This window comes from Heterocephalus glaber, unplaced genomic scaffold (assembly GCF_053883595.1).
Source record: "Heterocephalus glaber isolate CG9 unplaced genomic scaffold, H.glaber_assembly_v1.0 deba00001564, whole genome shotgun sequence".
Lineage (NCBI taxonomy): Eukaryota > Metazoa > Chordata > Mammalia > Rodentia > Bathyergidae > Heterocephalus > Heterocephalus glaber.
The window spans coordinates 7,464,856-7,489,454 of record NW_028258351.1 but is presented as its reverse complement, the minus strand read 5'-3'; the positions used below and the strand labels follow the sequence as shown (position 1 = coordinate 7,489,454).

General features: G+C 38.4%; 1 protein-coding gene and 1 non-coding gene across 6 annotated transcripts in view; both read right to left on the bottom strand.

The window, feature by feature from the left end:
* The window catches only part of Myo1d (myosin ID), a 334,710-nt gene that overhangs the window by 253,802 nt on the left and 56,309 nt on the right, over positions 1–24,599 (bottom strand). The gene's annotated exons all lie outside the window — the stretch shown is intronic.
* Positions 6,208–6,312, bottom strand: LOC147823806 (U6 spliceosomal RNA). Its single transcript, XR_015443345.1, has one exon. It is a non-coding gene; the product is annotated as a U6 spliceosomal RNA (small nuclear RNA).

The window sequence follows — 24,599 nt, the reverse complement described above, 5'->3', positions numbered from 1 at the left end:
CTGAAGAAAACATACTGCCCTCCCCAGGAAGGGGCAAATTACACCGTCTGTTTAAGGTCTGAGTAGAATAAAAGACTAAGGAAATAAGAATTCTCTCTCTGCCTGACTGTCTTTGAGCTGGGACATAAGTTTTTTCCTGCCTAAGGACTCAAATGGAATTGAAACTACCAGCTCTCCTGGTCTTCAGGCCATTGAACTCAGACTGGAACTATGTTGTCCTGCATCTCCTGCTTGCTGACTCTAGATCTTGGACTTCTCAAGCTTAACAATCATGCAAGACAATGCCCTACAATGAATCTCTCAGATGAGTATAAGGCATTGGTGTGGGTATATGTATCTCCATCTCCTATTGGTTCTGTTTCTGCAGAAAACCCTGACCAATATAGATGTCGGTACCAGGAGTAGTTCTGGAGGAAACCTAAGATTTTTTTTTTTTTTTTTTTAAATTCTGGAGTAATTTTGGGAATGAGTTCTCTAAATTGATTCTGGAGTTTCTGGAATTGGTTCTCTAATCTAATTAAGGATATCAACTAGTAGTGAAGAGAGAGTTGAGAGTTTATGATCCGATCTAGATATAGAGATATGCAAAGTATCTCCATTGCATATGTAAATCAATGATTTACAAGAAGCAAGGAGCCAGGAGAAAGTGTATGCAATACTTCTGAATATTTTTGGAAATCTAACAAATATACAAATATAGTGAGGTTGGCTGGTGGCTCCTAATGCTGTAGGTCAAAATAGCCCAAGAAAAGAATGAGCTGAGAGATTCCAGTTCCCAGCTCAAGAGCTGCATAAATGGTCTGAAGGCTTCTAGGTACCCCCTGAAAGAGAGCCTCACTTCCAGAAGCACAAGACTGAGAACCAAGACTACAACAGTGCTTCCTGATAAAACAGGGAGAAAGACACAACAGTCACTTCTACGGCATCTCACTACACCACGTAAGCCAAATCTACTCTGGGGCAAACACAAGACAGTCTGAAGGACATTTTACAAAATAACTGGAAAAGCTGAATAACATTCCAGATTATAACAAATTAAAGATGCAAGACAATTAAATGCACAGAACACTCCTAGTTTGAATCCTAAACTAGGAGAACACTTGCTATTAAGGAAATTATTGGAACTGATGAAACCTGCTTATCAGCTATGAGTACTAGAATTGTGCCAAAATCACATTTTCTACTTTTTTTTTTTGGTACCGGGGATCGAACTCGGGTCCTTGTGCTTGCAAGGCAGGCGGTGGAACCACTGAGCTAAATCCCCAGCCCACATTTTCTGATTTTGATAATCACACTGTGGTTAAGAGAATATCCTTTGTTCTTAAGAAACATGCCCTGAGTTATTTAGTGGTAGAGGGTCACATTGTCTCCAATACACTCTGACATGGTTAAAAAATAATTCTGTGCATATAAAAATACATAAAAAGGAGAAGTTGAGAAACAAATATAGTAAAATCCAAACAACTGATAAAGAATAAAAGAGGGTTTCCTATAATATTCTTGAAACTTTTCTGTAGGTTTGAAGATATAACATGGTTAAAAGTTGCTAATTAAAAATGCAACTTCCAAGACTCTTTACATAGTGGATTTAAATATTTATTTATTTATTTGGTTCTGGGGATTGAACTTGTGACCTTGTGCTTGCGAGGCAGGCGGAGGCATCACTGAACTAAATCCCTGGCCCTAGTTTAAATATTTATTGATTGTGAACAGATAATACAGAGTCTCATGAAGGACTCATAATGATAGTGAAAAGTGTTTCTCATCTTTCCCACTGCTTTGTTCCTTAGAGGCAACTACTGCTACTGGTTTCTTATGAATTCTTCTAGAAATAGTTTATGAACACAGATATGAATACATACAGTTCTTTGTATGTGAATGGCAATTTTTTTCTCATTAAGATGTTTATGTTGGCAAAAGTCTCATACACATAGATTCAGAAGAGCCTGATTTTTTTAGGCCTGCATAGTATATCCATTTCATGGGTAAATACTCAATAATATATTAGTCCCTATTGAATATTTAGATTGTGATCCTTTTGTTACAATGGACAATGGAACTATAAGTGTAATGGTACATATTTCTTTGTGTATATGTATCTGTATACTTGTAGAACTGGAAATGCTGGTTCAAAGCATATGTACAATTTAAATTTATGAATTATTGTCAAATTCTTCTCCAAAGAGATCATACTAGTTTATACTTGTATCTACTTATAATGTATGAGAGTTGGTACCCTAGTTTGTGTGTGTGTGTGTTACTAAGGAATGAACCCAGGGACTTCTTACTGAGCTACATCTTCAGCCTTTTCTTTATTTTTTATTTTGAGACAAGGTCTCTAACTTGTCAAGTTGCCCTCGCTGGGCTTTGAACTTTCAATCCTCCTGTCTCAGCCTCCCAGAGTGCTGGGATTACAGGCGGGCACCACCAAGCCTGGCTGGGGTGTGTGTTTTAAAATCAATGACACTGGATCATTTTGTAAGGGTGGCTTACACTGCAGTTTTATTTATTTATTTTTAATTGTTTTTTTTTGTTGTTGTTGTTCCAGGGATCCAACTCAGGACTTTACACTTTCGAGGCAGGCAGCAGAACCACTGAGCTAAACCCCTGGCCCTGAAGTTTTATTTTTAAAGCACACAAAAGTCTTCATCCAGGCACCTGCTTATGCAATGCTCATTACATGACTGCCAACTTGTTGTAAGGTTCCTAGACAGGAACCTCTCTCAAGGTGAAAGCATCTAGTTTCTGCTTCCTTTGGCTGAATCGTGGTTATCATTTGCTGGGGTCACTTAGCGTTAGCTCCTTAGTAGAACCAAGCAGTCCCAAGATACGCAGTAGCAGTGTGTTGGAAAGATTATGAGCTTTCGAGTCACACAGTTCTGGAGCCCTGGGTTTGAATTTTGGCTGCGCTAGTTACCGACTACTGGCATTCATAAACAACTGCATAACAGTAAGTGCCCGTGTACCAGGCACTACACCAAGAGCTTGAGTTCAAAGAAGACTTCCTAAAAATCATATTGCTTGACATTTGAATTATTTAAAGTGTTAACAATCTCGATAAAAGCAGTCCTGGGTTCTTCATGATTTACACTGCATTAAGCTCATTTGGAATTAGATGGTTTATTTTGACCTCTTATTGACATACTATAGCCCACAATCTCCCACCTGAATGAGACAAGAACACTTGAGAAGCATCTGCACAGCCCAGCAAGGCAGCACACTGGTGTTCCTGGGCCCACGGATAGCAGAGGAAAAGGGTGCACTGAATGGGAAAGTGTCTGGAATCTGGCTGCAGTTAGCACTAACTAGCTCTATGATTATGTGCAAGTAATGGAATCTCCCCGTGCCTCACTTTCTTCAACTGAAAAGTGGGACATAATAGTACTATATTAGTCTTCTTTCCATCACTATACCAAAATAGCTGAGATAATTAACTTATAAAGAGAAAGGGATGTCACCCCCAACAGAAAACAGAAAACATTTATTATCTCATAGTTTCTGTGGGCCAGGAATCCTAAGCAGCTTAGCTGGGTAGTTCTTGGTGGTTCCTATGAGGCTGCAGACACACTGTCACAGAGGTACATACATTTCAACCTCTCCTGGGGCCAGAAGATCTGCTTCCAAGGTCAAAGAGAAAAGATGTATTTTTGACTTAAAACTTTGGAGGTTCCAGTCCACAATAAAGTGGTCCCTGTTGCTTTGGGCCGGTGGCAAGGCAGCACATAATGGCAGGACTGCATTGTGCAGCAAAACTACTCACCTCATGAGCCAGGGAGCAAAAGAGAGGGAGGGTCCCTAATACCCTCATGGCCACATGCCTGGTGACCTAAAGACCTTTCAGTATCCCCCCACCCCTTAAAGGTTCCCCCCCCCCATAGCTCCACCTCCAGAACCAAACTTTTAACATGTGGGCCTTCAACATCCAAATGTGGATGTGGGCACTCAACATCCAAACTACAGCAAGCATCTACCTCATAATACTGTTATGAGACTCCACATAAAATGTTCAACAAACCATTGGTAAATGCTAGGAGCACAATTATACTATGTCCTATTTTTATTATGAGCAAGACTACAAGTCCTTTAAATATTCTCACTGATGTCTCTGATCTTATTTGCATTCATTTGTTCATTCATCCAGTTAACATGTTATCAGTGCCCATGTCCCAAGCACTGTGAGTTTATGTGTAATAAACTGCAGACCCATCTTCTCTGCCCTAATGCAAGTAAGGAGGATGACAGTAAACAAAAGAGAGGAAAAAGGAAGGGTTTGAGGGGTCCAGAGCAGTATTGAGGCTACTGCACTAGTCCCTGGAAAGTAGAACAGGGACTGTGGCTGGAGAGAGCAGTGGAGAGATGGGGCAGAGAGCAGGCTTTGAGAGCAGAAGACTTATCAGACAGGATAACTTACAGAATAGAGAAGCAAGAAAGAGGGAGATGACAGGGTTTTTCACACAAGCAGCAAAGCGACTGATGAGGGAAGGGACAGACTGTTGACTGATGAGGGAAGGGACAACAGAAGACAAGAAAACTTTTAGAAGATAACTGGGGTTGTGGCAGTTACACTGAGCTAAAGAAACCTGACATATTCAAGTAAAGATGTGTCTCACTATTCTTTCTCTCATTGTGAAGATGTTTCTCACCATTCCTTCTCTCAAATTCACCCTGACCCCCGGACACAACATGAACAACACAGAGGATGCAAGCACAGAGTATCAAGAGCAGAGAGGGTGACCAGGATCCATGCCCATCATGGGTGGGCAAACACTGCAAGGAGACCAAGTGCCCCCCTGCCCAAGTCAAACCAAGAAAGATTGTAAAGAGGAGATATCTCTGTTCTGTTTTAAATTTTTAAAATTTATAACTGAGTGTTATATCAAGTTGCTCAATAATTTTACCTTCTTAGTGTAAGCAAATAGTAGAAACAAACCCATCTTCCCCCCATAACAGACTATCTATTAAGGAGCCAGGCAATTTTGTTTAAAAAAAAAATGAAGATGCTATACATTGTACAATGTCAATGTATGAATAAATCACAACAGAATTACTTAGCTATGAAATGCTGAATGCCACATAATGGCAGGCACGAAGAACTAGACCAAAACATAAGAAGGAAACTCTAAGAAATACTATGTATGTGTGTATATATGTGTATGTATACAAAACATGTATGTATGGCATTGGGAATTGAATCCAGGGATTCACACAAGCCAGGCAAGAAGTCTTCTACAGATCTAAACCCCACAGCCTTGAAACTCTTTTATTCATAATAATATGATACTATCATTCTCTTCCAATTAGCAATAAATTAATTTTTGTCACATGGATCTCAACTTCTGTACATTTATTCTTTTCATTCATTCCATGTAAAAACTATCTCCTGCTATAATAACCATTATGCTATCCAGCATGCTTATGGAAATAGTTACTTGTATCTTGCCTTAAGCGAGGACTTAGCTATTTATAAATCAACACTTGTCAGGAAAATGTAGGCTACATGGGCCTGAGTTAGAAAACCTGATGGTGGGAACACACACAATTTATATGAATTGATAACAAATAGGGATTCTAAATAATACAAACCCTTGAAGTACAGTATTGAACACTTAAAAAAAATTTTTTTTGAGACAGGTTCTCACTATGTATCCCACGCTAGCCTTAAACTCATGGCGATCCTCCTGCCTCAGCCTCTGAGTGCTGGAATTACAGACATGGACCACCACAGTAAACTGAGCACTCTATTTATTTATTTTTATTTTATTTTTTATTTTGAACATGTACAAATTTTATTTATTATTATTCCTGACAGTACAATATAACAAATATTTACATAGTATTTATTTATTTTTCATTAAGTTTATTGGCACATTTTAGGTATACAATACAATTACATTCATCACTGGGATCTTGTACCTTTACATGATGTATCTTGGTTCTTATTTTTTCCCCATTCCCCTGCCCTCCCTTCACCCCCTCCGTGCTTCCCTATTTACAAAGACTTTGTTTCCATTTTTTCCTTTTCTCATATTTTTTTCTTTTCCCTTCTTTCCTTTCCCCTTCCCCTCCCACTTCCCCTACTCCTTTAGACCTTTTCTTCCTACTTCAATGATCAATTATACATTTCGATCCTTATTTATACTTTTAGTTTTTCAAACCAGAGAAACTATTTGGTATTTACAACATGTTTGTCCTATTTATTTCACTTTAATAAATATGGAATGCTTCACAAATTTGTGTCATCCTTGTGCAGGGGCCATGCTAATCTTCTCTGTATCGTTCCAATTTCAGTATATGTGCTGCCAACCCAAGAACTGAACACTCTTTTTCTTTTTTGGTACGAGGGATCGAATTCAGAACTTTGCGCTTGTGAAGCAGGCAGCGGCACCACTGAGCTAAATCTCTTGCCCTGAACACTCTATCGCATCACTTTTTTTAAGATCAGAAGTTTCCTATTCCAGTTTATGCAATGTGTGAAAGCTTTGGTTGTATTTAAAGCAAGGTTTTCTTGGTGTGACTGAAAAATCTTTAGGCAGCCAGCTAGCAGCTTTTGGGCAAAGGCTGGGCAACAGTCATGGGAGGAGACACTGAAGAGGAACAGATTGTTAATGACAGTGAATGGATCATTTCCACAACAGTTTACTGTGATAATACCTGTTTTATGTTCAGTAAACAGATTCACTTAGTACAGTTATTTATTGTGCCACTGTTTTGTGCTTAGAATTATGTTAGGTGTTTTTCATTTATGTTGCTAATCATAATTTCACCAAGTAGAAAAAAATTTCTAAAGCCCTCTTTTGTTGACAGTTTCATGTAAACCGGAAACTACAATACTTTTATGCCAATTGCTTTCAGTTTCTGCTCTCTGGATAAAGGTGAATTACAAAGTAAAGCTGTCACTAGTCTGGACAGAGATCCCTTTCTACTACAGAATGGACCACACAAACAGATGAGGATGCTCCCAGCTGCTCCTATGTGTTTAATTTTTCTTGATGCTATTGTGAGTGGTACTGGTTTCATAATTTCTTCCTCAGTGAGTTAATTATTGGAGTACAGGAATACTATTGATGTTTATGTGTTGATTTTGTATCCTGCTATAGTAGTGAATTTTAATGCAAGCCCAATCAAAATACCAACAGCATTTCACACAGAACTAGAGAAAACAATCCTAAAATTTATACAAAAGTAGAAGAGATCTAGAATTGCAAAAGCAATCCTGGGGAACAAAAGCAAAGCAGAAGAATCATAATTCCAGACTTCAAGTTATATCACAAAGCTACAGTGATACAAACAACATGGTACTGGCACAAAAACAGACATGTGGATCAATGGAGCAGAAAAGAGGACGCAGAAACAATCTCAGGCACATTCAGCTATCTGATCCTTAGGAAAGGGATCAAAAATGTACACTGAAAGTCTTTTTAATAAATGGTGCTATGAAAACTGGCTATACACATGCATAAGATTGAATCAAGACCATGTATCTCATCATGTACTAAACTAAAATTAAAACAGAACCAAAATTAAGTTAAAACAGAAACAATCTTCTGGAAAATAAAATAGGTGAAACTCTTGAAGTCATAGGCACAGGCAAGGATTTTCTGAATAGAACCCAACAGCACAAGAAATAACATCAAGAATCAACAAATGGGATCATATCAAATTAAAATGCTTCTGCACAGCAAAGGAAACAACTGAAAGAGTGAAAAGACAACCTACAAATGGGAAAAAAAACTTTTGCCAGGTACTCCTCATAGGACTAATATCTAGAATGTATAAAGACTCAAAAAAATTAGATCCCCCAAAATAAAAGATTCAATAAAAAATGGGCAACTGAATTGAATAAAAACTTCTCAGAAGGAGTACAAATACATGAAAAAATATTCAACATTTCTGGTCATTAGAGAAATGCAAACTAAAACAACACTGAGATTCCATTTTACTCCAGAAAGAATGGCTATCATCAGGAAATCAAATGATAACAAATGCTGGAGAGGCTACAGGTGGGTGGGTGGGATCCTTCTATGTTGCTGGGAATGTAAACCAGTACAAATATTATGGAAGTCAGTATGGAGATTCCTCAAAGAACTAAAACTAGAAATTCCATTTGACACAGCTATTCCCTTTCTAGGTATCTTCCCAAAAGAGTTAAAGACACCATATTACAGCGATGCATGCATATCCATGATGCATATCCATGCATATCCACAATTCATAATAGCTAAATCTTGGAAGCGGCTTATACGTCCATCAACAGATGAATGAATAAAGAAAAGTAGTATTTACACACAGTGGAGTACTCTTTGCCATAAAGAAGGATAAACTTTGAGTCATTTGTGGGAAAATGGATGCACCTTGAGACCATAATGTTAAGTGAAATAAACTAGGCACACAAGCTTAAATATTGCATGGTTTCTCTTACATGAGAAATCCAAGATAGAAATAAAGAATAAATTAAAAGATAACAGGAAATAGGGAGGTAGATCTTTTGCAAAAGGGAAGGGGACCAAGAGATGGGGGGAGGCCAGAGCCAAGGGGAAGGGGATGAAAAAAGAATTAAGACGTGTGATCTATCTATCTATCTATACCATAACTCTCCATGGGGAATGTGATCATTACGTACCATAAACATGTACTAATAAAAAATTAAAATTGAAAAAAAAATCCTTTAAAGCTATATTTCCTAATGTGACTTTTTAATGTCTTATACTTTGTATTATCCTTATGGTTCTTACATTTGGCTTTTTCTTTTCTTTTCTTTTCTTTTTTTTTATATGTCTGTGTTAGCACATTTCCTTGTTTTGAAGGTTGAGTGAGGGGTCATCTTTCTTTCTGGGCAGTGGTGTGGAACTTTTGTCATTTAAACAGCCTTGCTTTTGGGCAGTGGACATGGGCCTCCAGGGAAAGAGGGAGGTTAGATACACATGCTACTCTCATGCTGCGAGTATCAGGGGCATATGGAACTTTTACAGTGCTAATCTGGTACCACTGTAACTCAGCCTCCACAGGGAAATCAGGAACTCAGGTGGCATTCCCAGGCAAGATATCAACAGCTGCACCCTGAGGGCCCTCAATAATGGCTATTCTTTTGGGGATAGTGTTTTTATGCTAAGAAGAAAGAAGCTAAGTTTGGAAGGTTTAAAGATGACATAAAAGGTGAAAGATATCAACATTACCACTCAGCAAAGAGTTCTCATCTTTAAATGATATCGAAGATGTTGTATTGTACAGCTTTGTTTGTATATTGTAATCAAATTTCCTAAGACACTATGAGCCAGATTTCTTTTTATTTTTACTTATTTCTAGTAAACTGTCATGAGACCCAAGATAGTTTTTATAAAGGGAGGAGAGACTTAGAACCATTGAGAGATTCATTATTAAAATCTACAAATGTTAAATGGGCCCGTATTCAGACTATAAAAATCAATACACCCCAAAGACAAACATAATTTGGACAATTTAGTACTCTACTTTAACCAGTCATCTATCTCTTCTTTTGAAAATAACTGAGTGTTGTCTCTACTCAGGAGTACCAGACATTAGGAAGTGGACTAAGAGAATAAGAATGTGGTGGCAAAGAAAATGAGTCAAACTAAAAACAGATCAAATACATCAGGAAATGGAAAAAACAAATAATTTTCCTCATTTTTTTTCCTTAGTTCTTTTAGCAGAAATTAAATCTTTTTTATTGCTGGATCAAACTGAGAAAGGAATTTATGTAGGTGAATGGGTTGCCAATTTAAGGCAAATACTGCAATATTTATTTTTTGTTTAAGTGTCACCTCAACCATGACTGTGCATTTGAAGCTTCACATGCCAAAAAAGGAAAGCTCTTCTGGCTGAGGCAAAAGGTAGCTGTCCTCTGCTTCAACCTTGCTCGTCGAAGCACTACATAATTTCTCTAAATGTTAATATTACATTTCAGGAAAGTAAAAGCTAAAGCTACTTGTGAATGGCATGTTTCAAATATTTACTTCAACAAATCTCATCATTCTCTATATTATAAGAACTGAAACTGGATGATATGACTGAATAACTAAAAGTATTAATATTCTTATTTTTAAATTTCTGGAAATATTCTGTCTCAAGTTTTTGCTTATAATTCATCTAAGTATAAGAAATCAAGGATTTGGCCAGGAAGGCCAGTATATTTAGCAGAGCCAGGGCTTAGAATACAGCTGGCTCACTGTGTGTGTGGTGGGGCCAGGACAAGGATTCCACCAATGAGGCTGGGGTGTCCAACAGGGCCAGGGGTCCAGGCAGAGGCCTTGCCTGCTGGGGTAATGAGCTACATATAAGAGGATTGAGAACCTAAGTCGAGGATAATGGAAGCCAAATTTCTCTCTGCTGAAGAAGATAACTACAAATACGTAAAAGGAAAGACTAAAATAAATTCTTTGGCACTGAACTAAAATGAGAGATGTCAATATGAACTCATGATATTTAAAGTAGACATAGAAATAGCCATATAGTCATCCCTTGGTATCCACGGGGATTAGTCCCAGGACCCCTGTATCTATTGTAGGTACCAAAATCCACAGATTCTCAAGTCTCTTTTATAAAATGGTGAGGTATTTATATATAACCTATGTACATCCTCCTGTATATTTTAAATCATAGTGCCTGATGCACTGTAAATTCAAGTTTTGCTTTTTGAAACATTCTGGAATTGTTTTTCAAATATTTTTCATCAATAATTAGTTGAATTTGTGCTTGAGGAACCCACAGATAGAGAGGAATAACTGCAGATGTATACGTGTGTGAGTGCATAAACAATTCCCTGCCTACTCCCCAGCTCTGTTTGCTGAAAAAGTCTAAGGAAATGACATGTTAGTAACAACCAAACCTACCACCTAGATCTTGACTTCCAAGTGCCACACTCTACCAAGGGAATCAAGGTGTTTGGAGAAGTAGTTGACTCCACCACTGGAACAAGGAAAGTACAAGACGAGCTTGAAGTTTGCTAATGAGCCAGAACATAAGGAAGTTCTCAAAGAATAGCAGGGCCACATCAAAGACCCTACAGTGAGCTGAAAGGGGTTTTCACTATCCAAATCTGGGGTAAATAGTTTAGTTTACTGGGGAAAACACAGAGACTGAATTCTAATATGGACTGTTATTTATTAGTGGGGGATCTATCCCTCATGCTACGCGAGCACCCTACCATTAAGCTACATCTCCAGCCCAATTTATTTTTGTTCTCTGTCCTGGTTGTGTGGACTACAGTTTTTATCCTGACAGGTCTTCTAGAAGACACATACCATTGAGTGTAAGGGTGATCAAATGAGAATGAACTAGTGCAATTCCACCACCACAAATGAACAAATGGCTTAAATCTGTGTTCTGCTCACAGCATGAGTGCCTGTTTAAAATACTTAATACGTGGATGCCTGCATATCAGCCCATATGTATATATTTTACAAATAAAGTCTTTCTTTGGACACAGAGAAACAATGCATTCATTATGACAGGGTATTACCAACTGGATGCAGATACAAATTGCTTTAGTTAATGCATACAAAAATATTTTTCTAAGTTGTATTACTAATATCAGCTGGAGGAAAATATTTTCTCTGGGAAATACATCATAAAAGATGGTATCAATTAGGTTGGCCTTAAATTTTTCCTTTCCTCAAAATCTGACAAAAAGATAAATCACTTAGGGAAGAAAATCTTTCTCACTGTTGAAAATCTGTGGTTGAAGCTTAGCTTTGACTTTTAAAAATAATTTTCGTATTGAAATAATTTCAAACTCAAAAGTTGTAGAGCAGTGAAAAAGTTCCCAAATATCCTTACTCAGATGATTCTCCAATTGCCAATGTTTTCATATTTGCCTTATTCTCACATGTATGAGAGTATATATACACATATAATTATGTATTTTACACACATATTTCATTTAATTAATTAAACAGATTATAGTCATCTATTTCTGAGATCACTCAATTTATTCCAACCACAAAATTACATATTATTTTGTTCTTTAAATGATGCATAATTCAAGTTATGAAAGGCAGCTGATGGGGCTAGAAAAACTGAAGGTTTTGTTTTGGCTTGGTTTTTAACTTTGTTGGCTAACTTACACTATTACACCCTAGTCCAGTAATCAAACTAAGATGTCTACGGAAGCCAGGAAGCCAGACAGATAAGTGAAACAGAAAGGAAGTGAGTCAAGTAGGGCATAGTGGGGACTCTAACAAGCATGCATACTCTATAAAATGTGAACAGTGGTTACTCTGGCAGATGGTTCCCATTCTGAAATGTGGGCAAGTTGTGCCAGAACTTCTGGTTTTTCAAGAGAACTTGAAATTTTTTTATTCAGGGATACTATACTATTTTAAAATGAGACTAATGTTTAAAGAAGGTAAAACTGGTTTGGGCATTTAGAAAATGATTTATAGCTTGCATACAATCACCATACTACCACCTGACAGGTGTGACAATAATTCCCCTGTAATTTCTGGTCATGACTAATCAGAGCTGTAACACCATAAATGGGTAAAACACATTGTGCAAAACAATGAGAAAATGACCCTACCAAAGGATCCTGCAGTCAATTCTTTCGCAAAGGAAGTGATGCAGCATAAACTATTCTGCTGGCAAGGACTGATTCCATATTACAAACAACATCTGCAAAACAGAGCTTTTAAAGGAACCTTACAGTGTTCCTACTTATAAAGAATCTGGTTCAAACACAGTAATTACCAGGAAATTTGTGATGATTCAAAAGAATAAAGAATTTTGTTTAAAAAAATTTTTTTTTAAATATAAGGGAGTTTCCTTCTGCATTCAAAGGCCAACCTTAAGATTAATGTAGTAGTATCCATACTTATATATTACTAACTAGTATGATTTATGGTTAAGTTTACTTTAAAAATGTTGTAACTAATAAAATCAATTTGATTATATCTTTAAACATCTCATTATTCTTTGAGAAACACTTCAAAGCCTTTTCCATAAGGCTTTTCTTGGTATCACTAGCTTGAAGGAATTTCTTTCTCTGGACTTTTATGACAATTACTGTCTCCACAATTAATCTGTCAATCAGTTAGATGTTGCCTCAGGAAACTCTTCTGTTGTCCTTTTAAGCTATTAAATATTCCTACATTTCTTTACAGTATTTTCTCCAATAGTTCCTAGAAGAGTGTTACTCCAGGTGTTCTGTGATTGTTGCTTGGTCTACAATAGTATGGAAATAGTGTTCAGGGACATTTAGGTAGTTTGATATTACAATGCAAGAGAGATCTGTGGACTCACTTTGTTAACAAAGCATAGACCAGTTTAGATGCTGTCAGACTCACTGGCTGAGGTCACATGGTGAAGACACAAGCTGGTATTAGTTATACGCAGCAACACCATGTTAGATAGTATATAAGGACAGTACAACAAATCTAACTTAAAAGTATACACAAGGGCCAGGGATTTAGCTCAGTGGTTCCACCACCTGCCTCGCAAGAGCAAGGACCTGAGTTCGATCTCTGGTACCAAAAAAAAAAGTATACACAAATCAGGAGATATAATTTATCTTTATTACTTTTGATGTTTACAATCATTTTAATTTTAAATAAAGCCTGCTTTTAAATTTATAATTTACCATTATTATCTAACTTAGGTGCAATGGTCTGGTGAATGTGTCCTCCATTCATACACTGAAACATTATCTGCAATGTATTAAGAGTTGGGGCCTTCAGGAGGTTTCTCAGCTATGAGTGCCACCCTCATGAATAAGATTACTGGCCTTATAAAAGAGGCTTAAGAGAGTTTGTTAGTCGATCCCTGGTACAAAAAAACCCACAAAAAACAAAGAGAGAGAGTTTGTTTGTCCTGTCCGTCATGCAAGGACTCAGCACAAAGGCAGCTTCCATCACAATAGGCCTTCATCAGACAGAGTCTGCTGGTCTCTGATCTTGGACTTCCATAGATTATCCAGTCTGTGGTAGCTAACTGACTTACAGTCAACTTAAGCGGGAATGCCCAGCTGATCTGAGTCAGCATGGTTGCCGGAATGGTATGTAAGGCGAATGGGAGGAAAGGATTTCAGCTGATCTTCCTTGCGGCAGAGTTTCAGTGGCTTTTCTTCAAAAGAGCTTTGGCTGTTTCTTTCTTTGAGGAGCTTCAATCTTTTGTCTTCATCTTAGACATCGTCTCCTGGCTTCTAGTGCAGATCCATCAGCCTTCCGCATTTTGGCAGACACTTCAGCTTCCAGCACTGGCCCTTGGGCCTTTCCAGCACAGATCCTTCAGCCTTGCGATGCGGATCCTTTGGTCTCCTGATGTGGACTTGCACTGGATACTGCTGTAGGCTTCAAGCCCTCGACTGGATCCTTCAGGTCTCCAGACATCTTGCCCTCTTCTACATCTGACTCTAGTAAGTACTGACTAATACACAGTGTAAGATATTTTGTTACAGCAGCTGAACAGACTAAAACATTAAGGAAGTAAAATGTATGTCACTTATTTTTAATACTAATCCTTTGCAAAATAAAATTTGTAGATGCTTCTGTCCCAGAAAGACACATCTTTTCTGAATGTGCAGTCACAGTGAATCAAATTATGATGGTGGAAGCATATCCAGAGAAATAATGCTCAAGAGTTTACAGTAGGTTTTACTTGGAGACATGATTTTTTCACACACGGGCTTTGGAGCCAAAAGTCACGATAAAGTGTGTTATTTGCAGAGAAGTGTGACTAGAGGAGCAAGAAAACCAACAAAATTAGAAAGCACTGAGATGTAAAACAAAGACATAACTTCAAAAGCAAAAGAATTCTTTCAAAAAAGAAGCATGCATTTTAAAAAGCTGACATTTACAGGTAGCCTAAATCTGTTCAAGGACATTAAGGGCATTAAGTTCAGGGCAAGGCTGGTCCAGAGAAGTGGTGGTCTTGGACTGGGTTTTTGAAAGAGCTTCTGCAAAAACCATAAGATCTTTCCTGGAGTTTCAGAGACTGACAGAGGAGCTCAAACAACATCTTGAGGGCTTTTGAACCATCTTTATTTTCAGGGTATATGTAACCTTAAGGATTAAACTGTCTCCAGGGATTTGATCAGAGGTAGAAGTTAATGATTATAAAAGTAACTTTATCCCATTATACCTACAATGTTATGCTGTTTGCTTTTTCAATTATTAAGAGTTCAAATGTATTTTTAATGTATATTTAAATTAATATCTGGCTTTGTGGAAAAGGCACATTACCTGTAAAAGTAAACCTTTATATTTTGAATGCCTAAACAGGTCTAAATATTTCTGAGGAACAAGGATTATGTCATTTGTTACTGTATTTTTACAGCTCAGAGGGTGTTTGGCTTCCCAAGGTAATGCTCCATCAGTCCCTTACTTGTTCACTATGAATGAGTCACTTATTGCTTTACCTGCCCTTTAGTTGCAGCAAGTTCAGGAAAGGAGTGGTACAGAGTAAGTGGTGAATGGCATTTCCTCGTTTATAAAACTGACAACATATAAGGTTTAATTGACATAAGGAAGTACAAATAGATGTGGATTTTGCAATTCTCTCTGCTCTGTGCATATTGTACATGCATATATAGTAAGATGAAAATCAATTTCATTTAATGTAATTTAACAGTTGTACACTTTAGAGTTCTCAATTTATTTTTCATAGAGAATTTCAGAGTTAATTTAAACCAAATTTTAAAAACATAAAAATTAATGTATAATAATTCTACTATTTTAATATATACTAATAGAAGTGAAAGACTATGTTTAAGGATGTTATTGATATATTAAAAATATTTTAAATGATAAAAATATTCAGAGTAACTTTAGTCTCACTCTAGAAGTTCCTACCATTAACAACCTGTCATGTATCTTTCCAGAAAACTTCATGTGTTTATAATCCTTGTATGTATATTTTACAGATATATAATATATAAAAATATTATAAATCATCTTTTAAAACATAAAACGTTATATCTTTTAAAAGTCAAATAAGAGCCTGCTGTAGACAGGCAGGTCTGTGCACGCCCTACCTAGGTCCTGAGTTGCGCGGAAGACACCGAATCACCCCGCTGCAGACAGGCAGCCACCTGATTCCACACTACAAAGACACAGAGGTCACCAGACCACCAGACCAAGGTACTGAGTCCCACTGTTCCCGGCCCAGAGGTAGGGGCTTCTGAGCCGTCGTCCCACTGCTCCTGGTCCAGAGGAAGGGGCTTCCCAGTCACCATCCCTGCCGCTGCTCCCAGCCCAGAGGAAAGGGCTTTTGGGCCACCTTCTGTCCCGCTGCTCCTGGCCCAGAGGAAGGGACTTCCGGGCCACCATCCCTCCCACTGTTCCCGGCCCAGAGGGAGGGGCTTCTGAGCCACCATCCCACTGCTCCTGGTCCAGAGGAAGGGGTTTCCCGGCCACCATCCCTCCGGCTGCTCCCAGCCCACAGGAAAGGGCTTTTGGGTCACCATTCCTACTGCTGCTTGCGGCCCCTGTCCCACCTCACCCAGCTCAGAGGAGATAATCCGTGCAGGCGCTAACAGACCCCCCGCCCCAGTCGAAATGAGAAACCATGTAAATAAGTCTCAAAACCAGACTTCCAGATCACCTATAGCAGCCCCAAAGGGAAATGAGATGGAACACTCTGATACTCAACCACTTGGACCCACTGAACCGGCAACAAAAGGGGATCTGGAAAAAATGAAATCAGAAATAATTTCTCAGATAACAGGAGAAATTGTGCCCCTAGTGCAAGACATGATTAATAAATCTAGAGAGGAGCTGAGGAACATGATGGAATCCAAACATAAGAAACAAATGGAATCCATAAAACATGCAAATAGATTCCCAGGACATGAAAAACTCCATTGAAAGTCTACACAGCAGAATGAGCCAATGTGAGGACAGAATTTCAGATATAGAAGATAAGATTGCAATTAGTGACCAGCAAAAGAAAAATTGCTTCAAAATTATAAGGGAACATGAGAAATCAATCCAGCAGCTGCTAGATGATGCAAAAAAGAATAACATAAGACTGATTGGGCTCAATGAAGAAACAGGAGAGAGTGCAGATGACATAAAAAATCTCTTCACAGAAATAATGGCAGAAAACTTCCCAAGCAGGGGAAAAGAGCTTGACATACAGATAAGTGAGGGATATAGGACTCCAAATAGCCTTGATCAAAAAAAATCTACACATAGGCATATAATTGTTAAGATTCCAGAAACACAACAAAAGAACAAAGTTCTCCAAGCAGTCAGAGAAAAGAAACAAATCACATACAAAGGAAAGCCCATCAGAATCACAGCAGACTTCTCAACACAAACCATCAAGGCAAGAAGAGCTTGGAGTGACATATTCCAAGCCCTAAAAGAAAACAGCCTCCAACCCAGATTGATGTACCCTGCAAAACTATCTTTCAAAATGGATGGAGAAATAAGATACTTTATGACAATGAGCACCTTAGGAACTTCGTGAATACCAAACCAGCACTCCAAAGAATTTTACACAATAGCCTAGGAACAGACATTGAGGATCACAACCCCAGGAAGCAAAGCAGAATGAACCCATCTGGCATGACAAGAAATTAAATGTAAAGGGGGAGAACCCAACAAAAAGAAAAAGTCATGGCAATGACAAGTCAATACGTTTCAGTTATAACCATCAACGTTAATGGTCTCAATTCACCAATCAAAGGAAATAGACTGGCAGAATGGGTCAAGAAGCAAAATCCAACAATATGCTGCATACAAGAAACACACTTCATTCAAAAGGAAACTCATAGACTGAAAGTTGAAGGGTGGAAAACAATACTGCATGTGACAGGAACCTGAAAAAAAGCAGGAGTAGCTATCCTCTTTGCAGGTCAAGTAGATTTCAAACCAACACTGATTAAGAGAGACGAAGAAGGACATTACATCCTTGTAAAGGGAAGAATCCAAGAGGAAGAGATGACAATCATAAATATCTATTCACCAAACACTAGTGTGCCCAACTATATAAAACAAATACTAACGGACATGAAAAGTCATATATGCACTAATACAATTGTAGTGGGGGACCTCAACACCCCACTGTCACAAATAGATAGATCAACTAGACCAAAAATACGTAATGAAATACTGGAACTCAATCAAACTCTTGAACAAATGAACTTAACAGATGTTTACACAGTCTTCCACCCCACAAAATCAGAATATACATTCTTCTCAGCTGCACATGGGTCATTCTCCAAAATAGACCACATACTCACACATAGAACATGTTTAAGTAAGTGCAAAGGAATTGAAGTTATCCCCTGTATATTATCAGACCAAAGTGTGATGAAAGTGGAGATCCATAGCAATAGAAACTCAAAAAATTTCATAAACATGTGGAAATTGAACAACACACTTCTGAATAACCAATGGGTCACAGAGGAAATTAAAGAAGAAATCAGACAGTTCCTTCAATTAAATGACAATGACAATACAACATATCGGAATCTATGGGACACAATGAAAGCTGTCTTACGAGGAAAATTCATAGCAGTGAATATGCATATTAGGAAAACAGAACGAGCCCAATTAAACAACCTGATGCTGAACCTCAAGCTTCTAGAAAAAGAAGAGCAGGACAACCCGAGAGCTCATACAAGGGAGGAAATTATAAAGATCAGAGGAGAAATCAATGCAATGGAGACTAAGAGAATGATACAAAAAAATCAATGAAGCCAAGAGTTGGTTCTTTGAAAGAATCAACAAAATTGACAAACCTTTAGCCAACCTTGTCAGAAAAAGGAAAGAAAAGGCCCAAATCCATACAATTAGGAATGAAAAGGGTGAAATGACAACAGACCCAGCAGAAATCCAGAGGATCATCAATACCTACTTCCAGAACCTATACGCCAATAAGATGGACAACACACAAGAAATGGACAGATTCCTAGGTACATATGAATTACCAAAGTTGAAAGAAGAAGACCTAAAAATTCTGAACAACCCAATATCAACCAATGAAACTGAAAATGTAATTAAAAACTTATCACCTAAGAAAAGCCCAGGCCCTGATGGCTTCACTGCTGAATTCTACAAGACATTTAGAGAGGAACTGCTGCCACTACTGTTTAAACTCTTCAGTGAAATTGAAAGGGAAGCAATACTCCCAAATTCATTCCTGGAAGCAAGCATCACCTTGATCCCCAAAGCAGAGAAAGACCCAACTGAAAAAGAGAACTATAGGCCAATCTCACTAATGAACGTACATGCAAAAATCCTTAATAAGATACTGGAAAATAGAATGCAGAAGGTCATCAAGAAGATCAAACACCCTGATCAAGTGGGATTCATCCCAGGGATGCAGGGATGGTTCAATATATGAAAATCAATTAATGTAATACACTATATCAATAGAGCCAAGGACAAAAACCATGATTATCTCCATAGATGCAGAAAAAGCATTTGACAAAATCCAACATGCATTTATGATAAAATCCCTACAAAAAATTGGAATAGATGGTCTCTACCTCAAACTGATAGAAGCCATCTATGAAAAACCAACAGCCAATATCATACTAAATGGTCAAAAACTGAAATCCTTCACACTAAAATCAGGAACAAGACAAGGATGTCCACTATCACCACTCTTGTTCAATATAGTTCTGGAAACATTAGCCACGGCAATGAGACAAGAGAGAGAAATAAAAGGAATAAAGATAGGAAATGAAGAAGTCAAATTGTCATTATTTGCAGATGACATGATACTCTATATAGAAGACTCCAAGAACTCCACCAAAAGTCTTCTAGACTTAATAACCAAATTCAGTCAAGTAGCTGGTTACAAGGTCAACACACAAAGATCAATAGCTTTCCTCTACACCAATGACAGACTCACTGAGAGAGAAATAGGGCAAATAATTCCTTTTACAATAGCATCCAAAAAACTGAAATACCTAGGAATCATCCTAATGAAAGAAATCAAAGACCTCTTCTCTGAAAACTATGGCACTCTGAAAAGAGAGATTGAAGATGATATCAGAAAATGGACAGACATCCCCTGCTCCTGGGTAGGAAGGATTAATATAGTGAAAATGGCCATACTTCCAAAACTGCTATATAGATTTAATGCAATTCCAATTGAGATCCCAGCAGCATACTTCATAGACCTCGAGAAAACAATCCAAAAATTCATTTGGAGCAAGAAGAGACCCAGAATAGCAAAAGCAATTCTAGGTAACAGAGACATGGCAGGGGGTGTCACAATCCCCAACCTGCAACTATACTACAAAACTACTGTGATTAAAACAGCATGGTACTGCCAAAGAAACAGACTTGAGGACCAGTGGAACAGATTAGAAGATGCAGAAACATCGCCAGACACACTCAGCCATCTCATCTTCGACTAAGGAGCCAAACATCCTCACTGGAGGAAAGATAGCCTCTTGACTAAATGGTGCTGGAAAAACTGGGCTTCAACTTGCCAAAGATTAAAACTAGACCTATATCTCTCACCATGCACTAAACTAAAATCAAAATGGATTACAGATCTAAATATTAAAATAGAAACTCTGAACCAGTTGGAACAGAGGTTAGGTAGAACCCTTGAACACATCGGTGTAGGAAAAGATTTTATGAACAAAACCTCAGTTGCTCGTGAACTAGCACAAATAATCAACAAATGGGATCTCCTCTTATTAAAAAGCTTCTGCACAGCAAGAGAAACCACCAGCAGTGTGAAGAGACAACCCACAATGTGGGAAAAAATCTTCACCTGCTCTTCCTCACACAAAGGTCTACTGTCTTGAATCTATAAAGAACTTAAAAAGGTCAGACCTCCCAAATTTAAAGACCCAATCCAAAAATGGGCATCTGAAATGAACAGACATTTCTCAGACAAAGAAGTAGAAATAGCAAATAAATACATGAAAAAATGTTCAACATCACCGGTCATTCGAGAGATGCAAATGAAAACAATGCTGAGATTCCACTTCACTCCAGAAAGAATGGCTGCTATCATGAAATCAACCAATAACATTGCTGGCGGGGCTGTGGGAAAAGAGGAACCCTGCTCCACTGCTGGTGGGAGTGTAGACTGGTGCAACCACTGTGGAAATCAGTATGGAGATATCTCAAAGAACTAGGACTGAAGTCCCATTTGACCCCGCTATTCCACTGCTGGGGATCTTCCCCAAAGAATTAAAAGAATCATACCACAGTGATATATGTGCACCCATGTTCATAGCAGCACAGTTTGTAATAGCTAAAACTTGGAAACAGCCCAAATGCCCATCAACTGGAGACTGAATAAAGAAAATGTGGGTTTTTTATAAAATGGAGTACTACTCAGCCATAAAAAATGAGAAATTAGAGACATTTATAGCTAACTGGATGCACATTGAGGCAATACTCTTAAGTGAAATAAATAGGACACATACGTGTAAATACCGAATAGTTTCTCTGGTGTGAGAAACTGAAAGTGTAAATAAGGACTAAATGTATAATAGGTAATGTGAAATAGGAAGAAAAGGGGCAAAGGGGAAGGAAGTGGGAGGGCTGGGGGAAAGGATAGAAGGGAATGGGATTAATATGAGAAAATGGAAAAATAGGAACAAAATCTTTGTAAATAGGGAGGACTGGAGGGGTTGAAGGGAGGGCTGGGCAAGGGTGAAAAATAAGAACCAAGAGAGACTACGTAAAGGTGCAAATTTCCAAAGATGAATGTCATTACGTTGTATACCTAAAATGTACCAATGATTAGAATGAATAACTGATAATGTAAAATAGGAAGAAAAGGTCCAAAGGGGTAGGGGTAGTGGGAGGGGCAGGGGAATAGAAAAAAGGGAAAGGAAAAAATGATGAGAAATGTAAAAAATGGAAATAAAGTCTTTGTAAATAGGGAAGGGTGGAGGGTGTGAAGGGAGGGCTAGGAATGGGGAAAAAATAAGAACCAAGATGCATTATATAAAGGTACAATTCCCAATGAGAAATGTAATTGTGTTGTATACCTACAATGTACCAATAAAAGAATTTAATACAAAAAAAAGTCAAATAATTTAGTTGACTTACTTTTTTAAAAGGTCTTTTATGTTTTAAACAATGTTATATATTATGATACATACACATACTATATAATCTGATATAATTTTTTTTCAATTAGTATGCCTTAAATACTATGGCAAAGACAGGACTGTGTTCCTCACACTTCATCCCTCCCTGCAGTTCGGCAGGGCCATGTCATTAGTTCTGGCCAACAGGCTGTGAGATCTACAGACTTGGGCCAAAACAGAAAATCTGGTGCACACACACCATGGGGTTGGAGGCAGCTCTGTGTTTGGGAGGCAGAGTCCCAAGGCTGAAGCAGCAGCATGTGTGCTCAGTCACTGCCTGGAGAGTCTCCTGGACGCACAGAAGGTGTTATGTGAACAACAAGGCCTCCATAACCTTCCCTTACCCTAAGCAACACTTACCTCCTCATTAGCATTTCTGCAAACCTCACTTTTCTACACAACAGTATAGATGGGCTGTAACTGACGTACAGGCTGTTTCAGGCTGTTCCTAGTTTTGTTGTTGCAGTTTTTACTATAAACCATGTTATCATTAACATCATTTTACTTGTAATTTTGCCAACATATACTGTATAAAATATTTCTGTGGGGTAAATTCCTTCAAGTATACTTGATGGCTCATGGAATAGTAAGTTTTTAAAAAATTAAGTAATATTTCAATAACTAAAATTCAAAAGTTTCTAAAGGAATGTAGGGGGATTGTCTCTCACATCTTATTCCATGACCTGCAGTCTTTATAGATCCTCAAGACTGTAAACATGAAAAATACCAAGATGATTCATTTTTCAATCAGTTTGCTATTTAAAACCAAATTACCTGTGAAAAATCACCCAGTTCATCCTGATGCAGACCTGTCAGCCTTTTACACCCTTCCTGAGTCTGAATTCTGAACTTTTTGTGTCTGCCCTTCTGTTCCTCCTGCCAACTCCTCAGCCCTTCCTTCCTTCCTCACCCTCCATGTTGGCATCTGTGCGCTCTTCTCTGCAGCCTCATCTGCCACTCACTGTCTTTGGTTCCAGACCCAGGCCACCACTTTCACCTTCCCACCCCTTCCTGGTACTGCACACACCTTCAGCCACACCAGTCTCCTGGCTGCTCCAGCTACATCTCCCTTGCTCTTTAGTTCTCACTTCATCTGGCTGTTTGCCCTCCTCTGTACTTGGGCCATTCCCAGGACCTGTAGGGAAGGAGGACTCTAAGTCCGTATCTTTCAATATACCTTTAAATAACTGTCCACTTATCACAATTTCCTGGACTTAGGGTGGAAGTATTTCAGTTTGGGAGTTGTTTTTCAGTTTTTAATAATTTAATGATTTATGGGTCTTTTAAAAAGTATATCAACTAGATTGTTGAGTTTTAAAATGCTGAGTTAATTTTAACATGAATGGCTACTTGACTTCCCTGTTACACCAAATCCTTGGTAGACAGCGACTGAAACAATGGCTTTACCAAAAGTGAGTGCATTCCTTAAGAAGAGAGAGGGAGATGGATCTGGCCTGAGAAAGGCAATAAAGAGGAAAGGTTGAAGGAAACTGGGAAGTAGCATCAAGAATGATGGAACGGGGAAGGAGCAGAGCTTTTGTCCTCAAAAGAGAAGTACTCTGAATCCCACATTTCCAGTTCAGACATTTCTTCCCCCGGCTATGGAATATTCTCACTAGGATGTCTCACTAGGTTCCTCAGCCACAGTCTGTAAAACTAAACTTACTCCTACCAGTTAAACCTACGTGGAATGTTATCCACTTAGTCAAGCACAAACAGGAAGCCAAACAAGGCTCTTCTTTCCCATCCCTCCATCCAGTCCCCGGGATGCCAGCTGTGTCTCTCGCATCCATCCCCTGTGCTCCAGCCCCACTCCTCAGTCTGACTTGGATTTCCCACAACAGATATTTCAAACACTGCAACAGGTACTGTACAGCTTCTACCCACACTCTTCCCCTGCCCTTCTCTTCCAGAGTCTGATTCTGTTCAGATGTTAACCCCTTGCTCAGCCTGTGTTCAGGAAACAGAATCCTGTCCCCAGCTCGAGAGGTGTGGACTTTGGTCAGTCTAAGGTAAAACTGGAGGTTCAAGTCCTCTTGTCAGCGATCATATTAGGAAGGTTTCCCTGGATGAGTGAAGATGAGAGCAAATCCTTTAATGTTTTGAAGTGTGTATGTGGCCTGGATTTTCATCTTGAGGGGAAGGAAGATGATCTGAAGGGACAAGTCAAAATCCTGAAGAAACGTAAAGGACTTGGATCAAGGAAATAGTACCCTGGTCCTTGAGCTCATGACTGAAGAGATGAAATCACTCAACACTGGATTAATCCTACTGTATGCTCTGTGTCATAGGAGAGAAGTAACTTTTCTTGGGCTTTAAACCACTTCTAGTTAGATTTTCTATTATTCGTAGCCAAAGCATCCCACTGTGAAAAGGATGTTGGCTTAACAGGAAAGTTGGTGGGGTTGGTTTTAAACTGAGTTTCCTGTGGAATATCCAAATGGAAAAACGATCAAAAGATGAGCAAGAAGAGGAGAGTACAGAAATTCAAAAATCAGTATGGAAGTGATAAAGTCCCATAAGTGGCTGAAGTTACCAGGCATGATTGTGACTCATGATGGCTAATAATTAT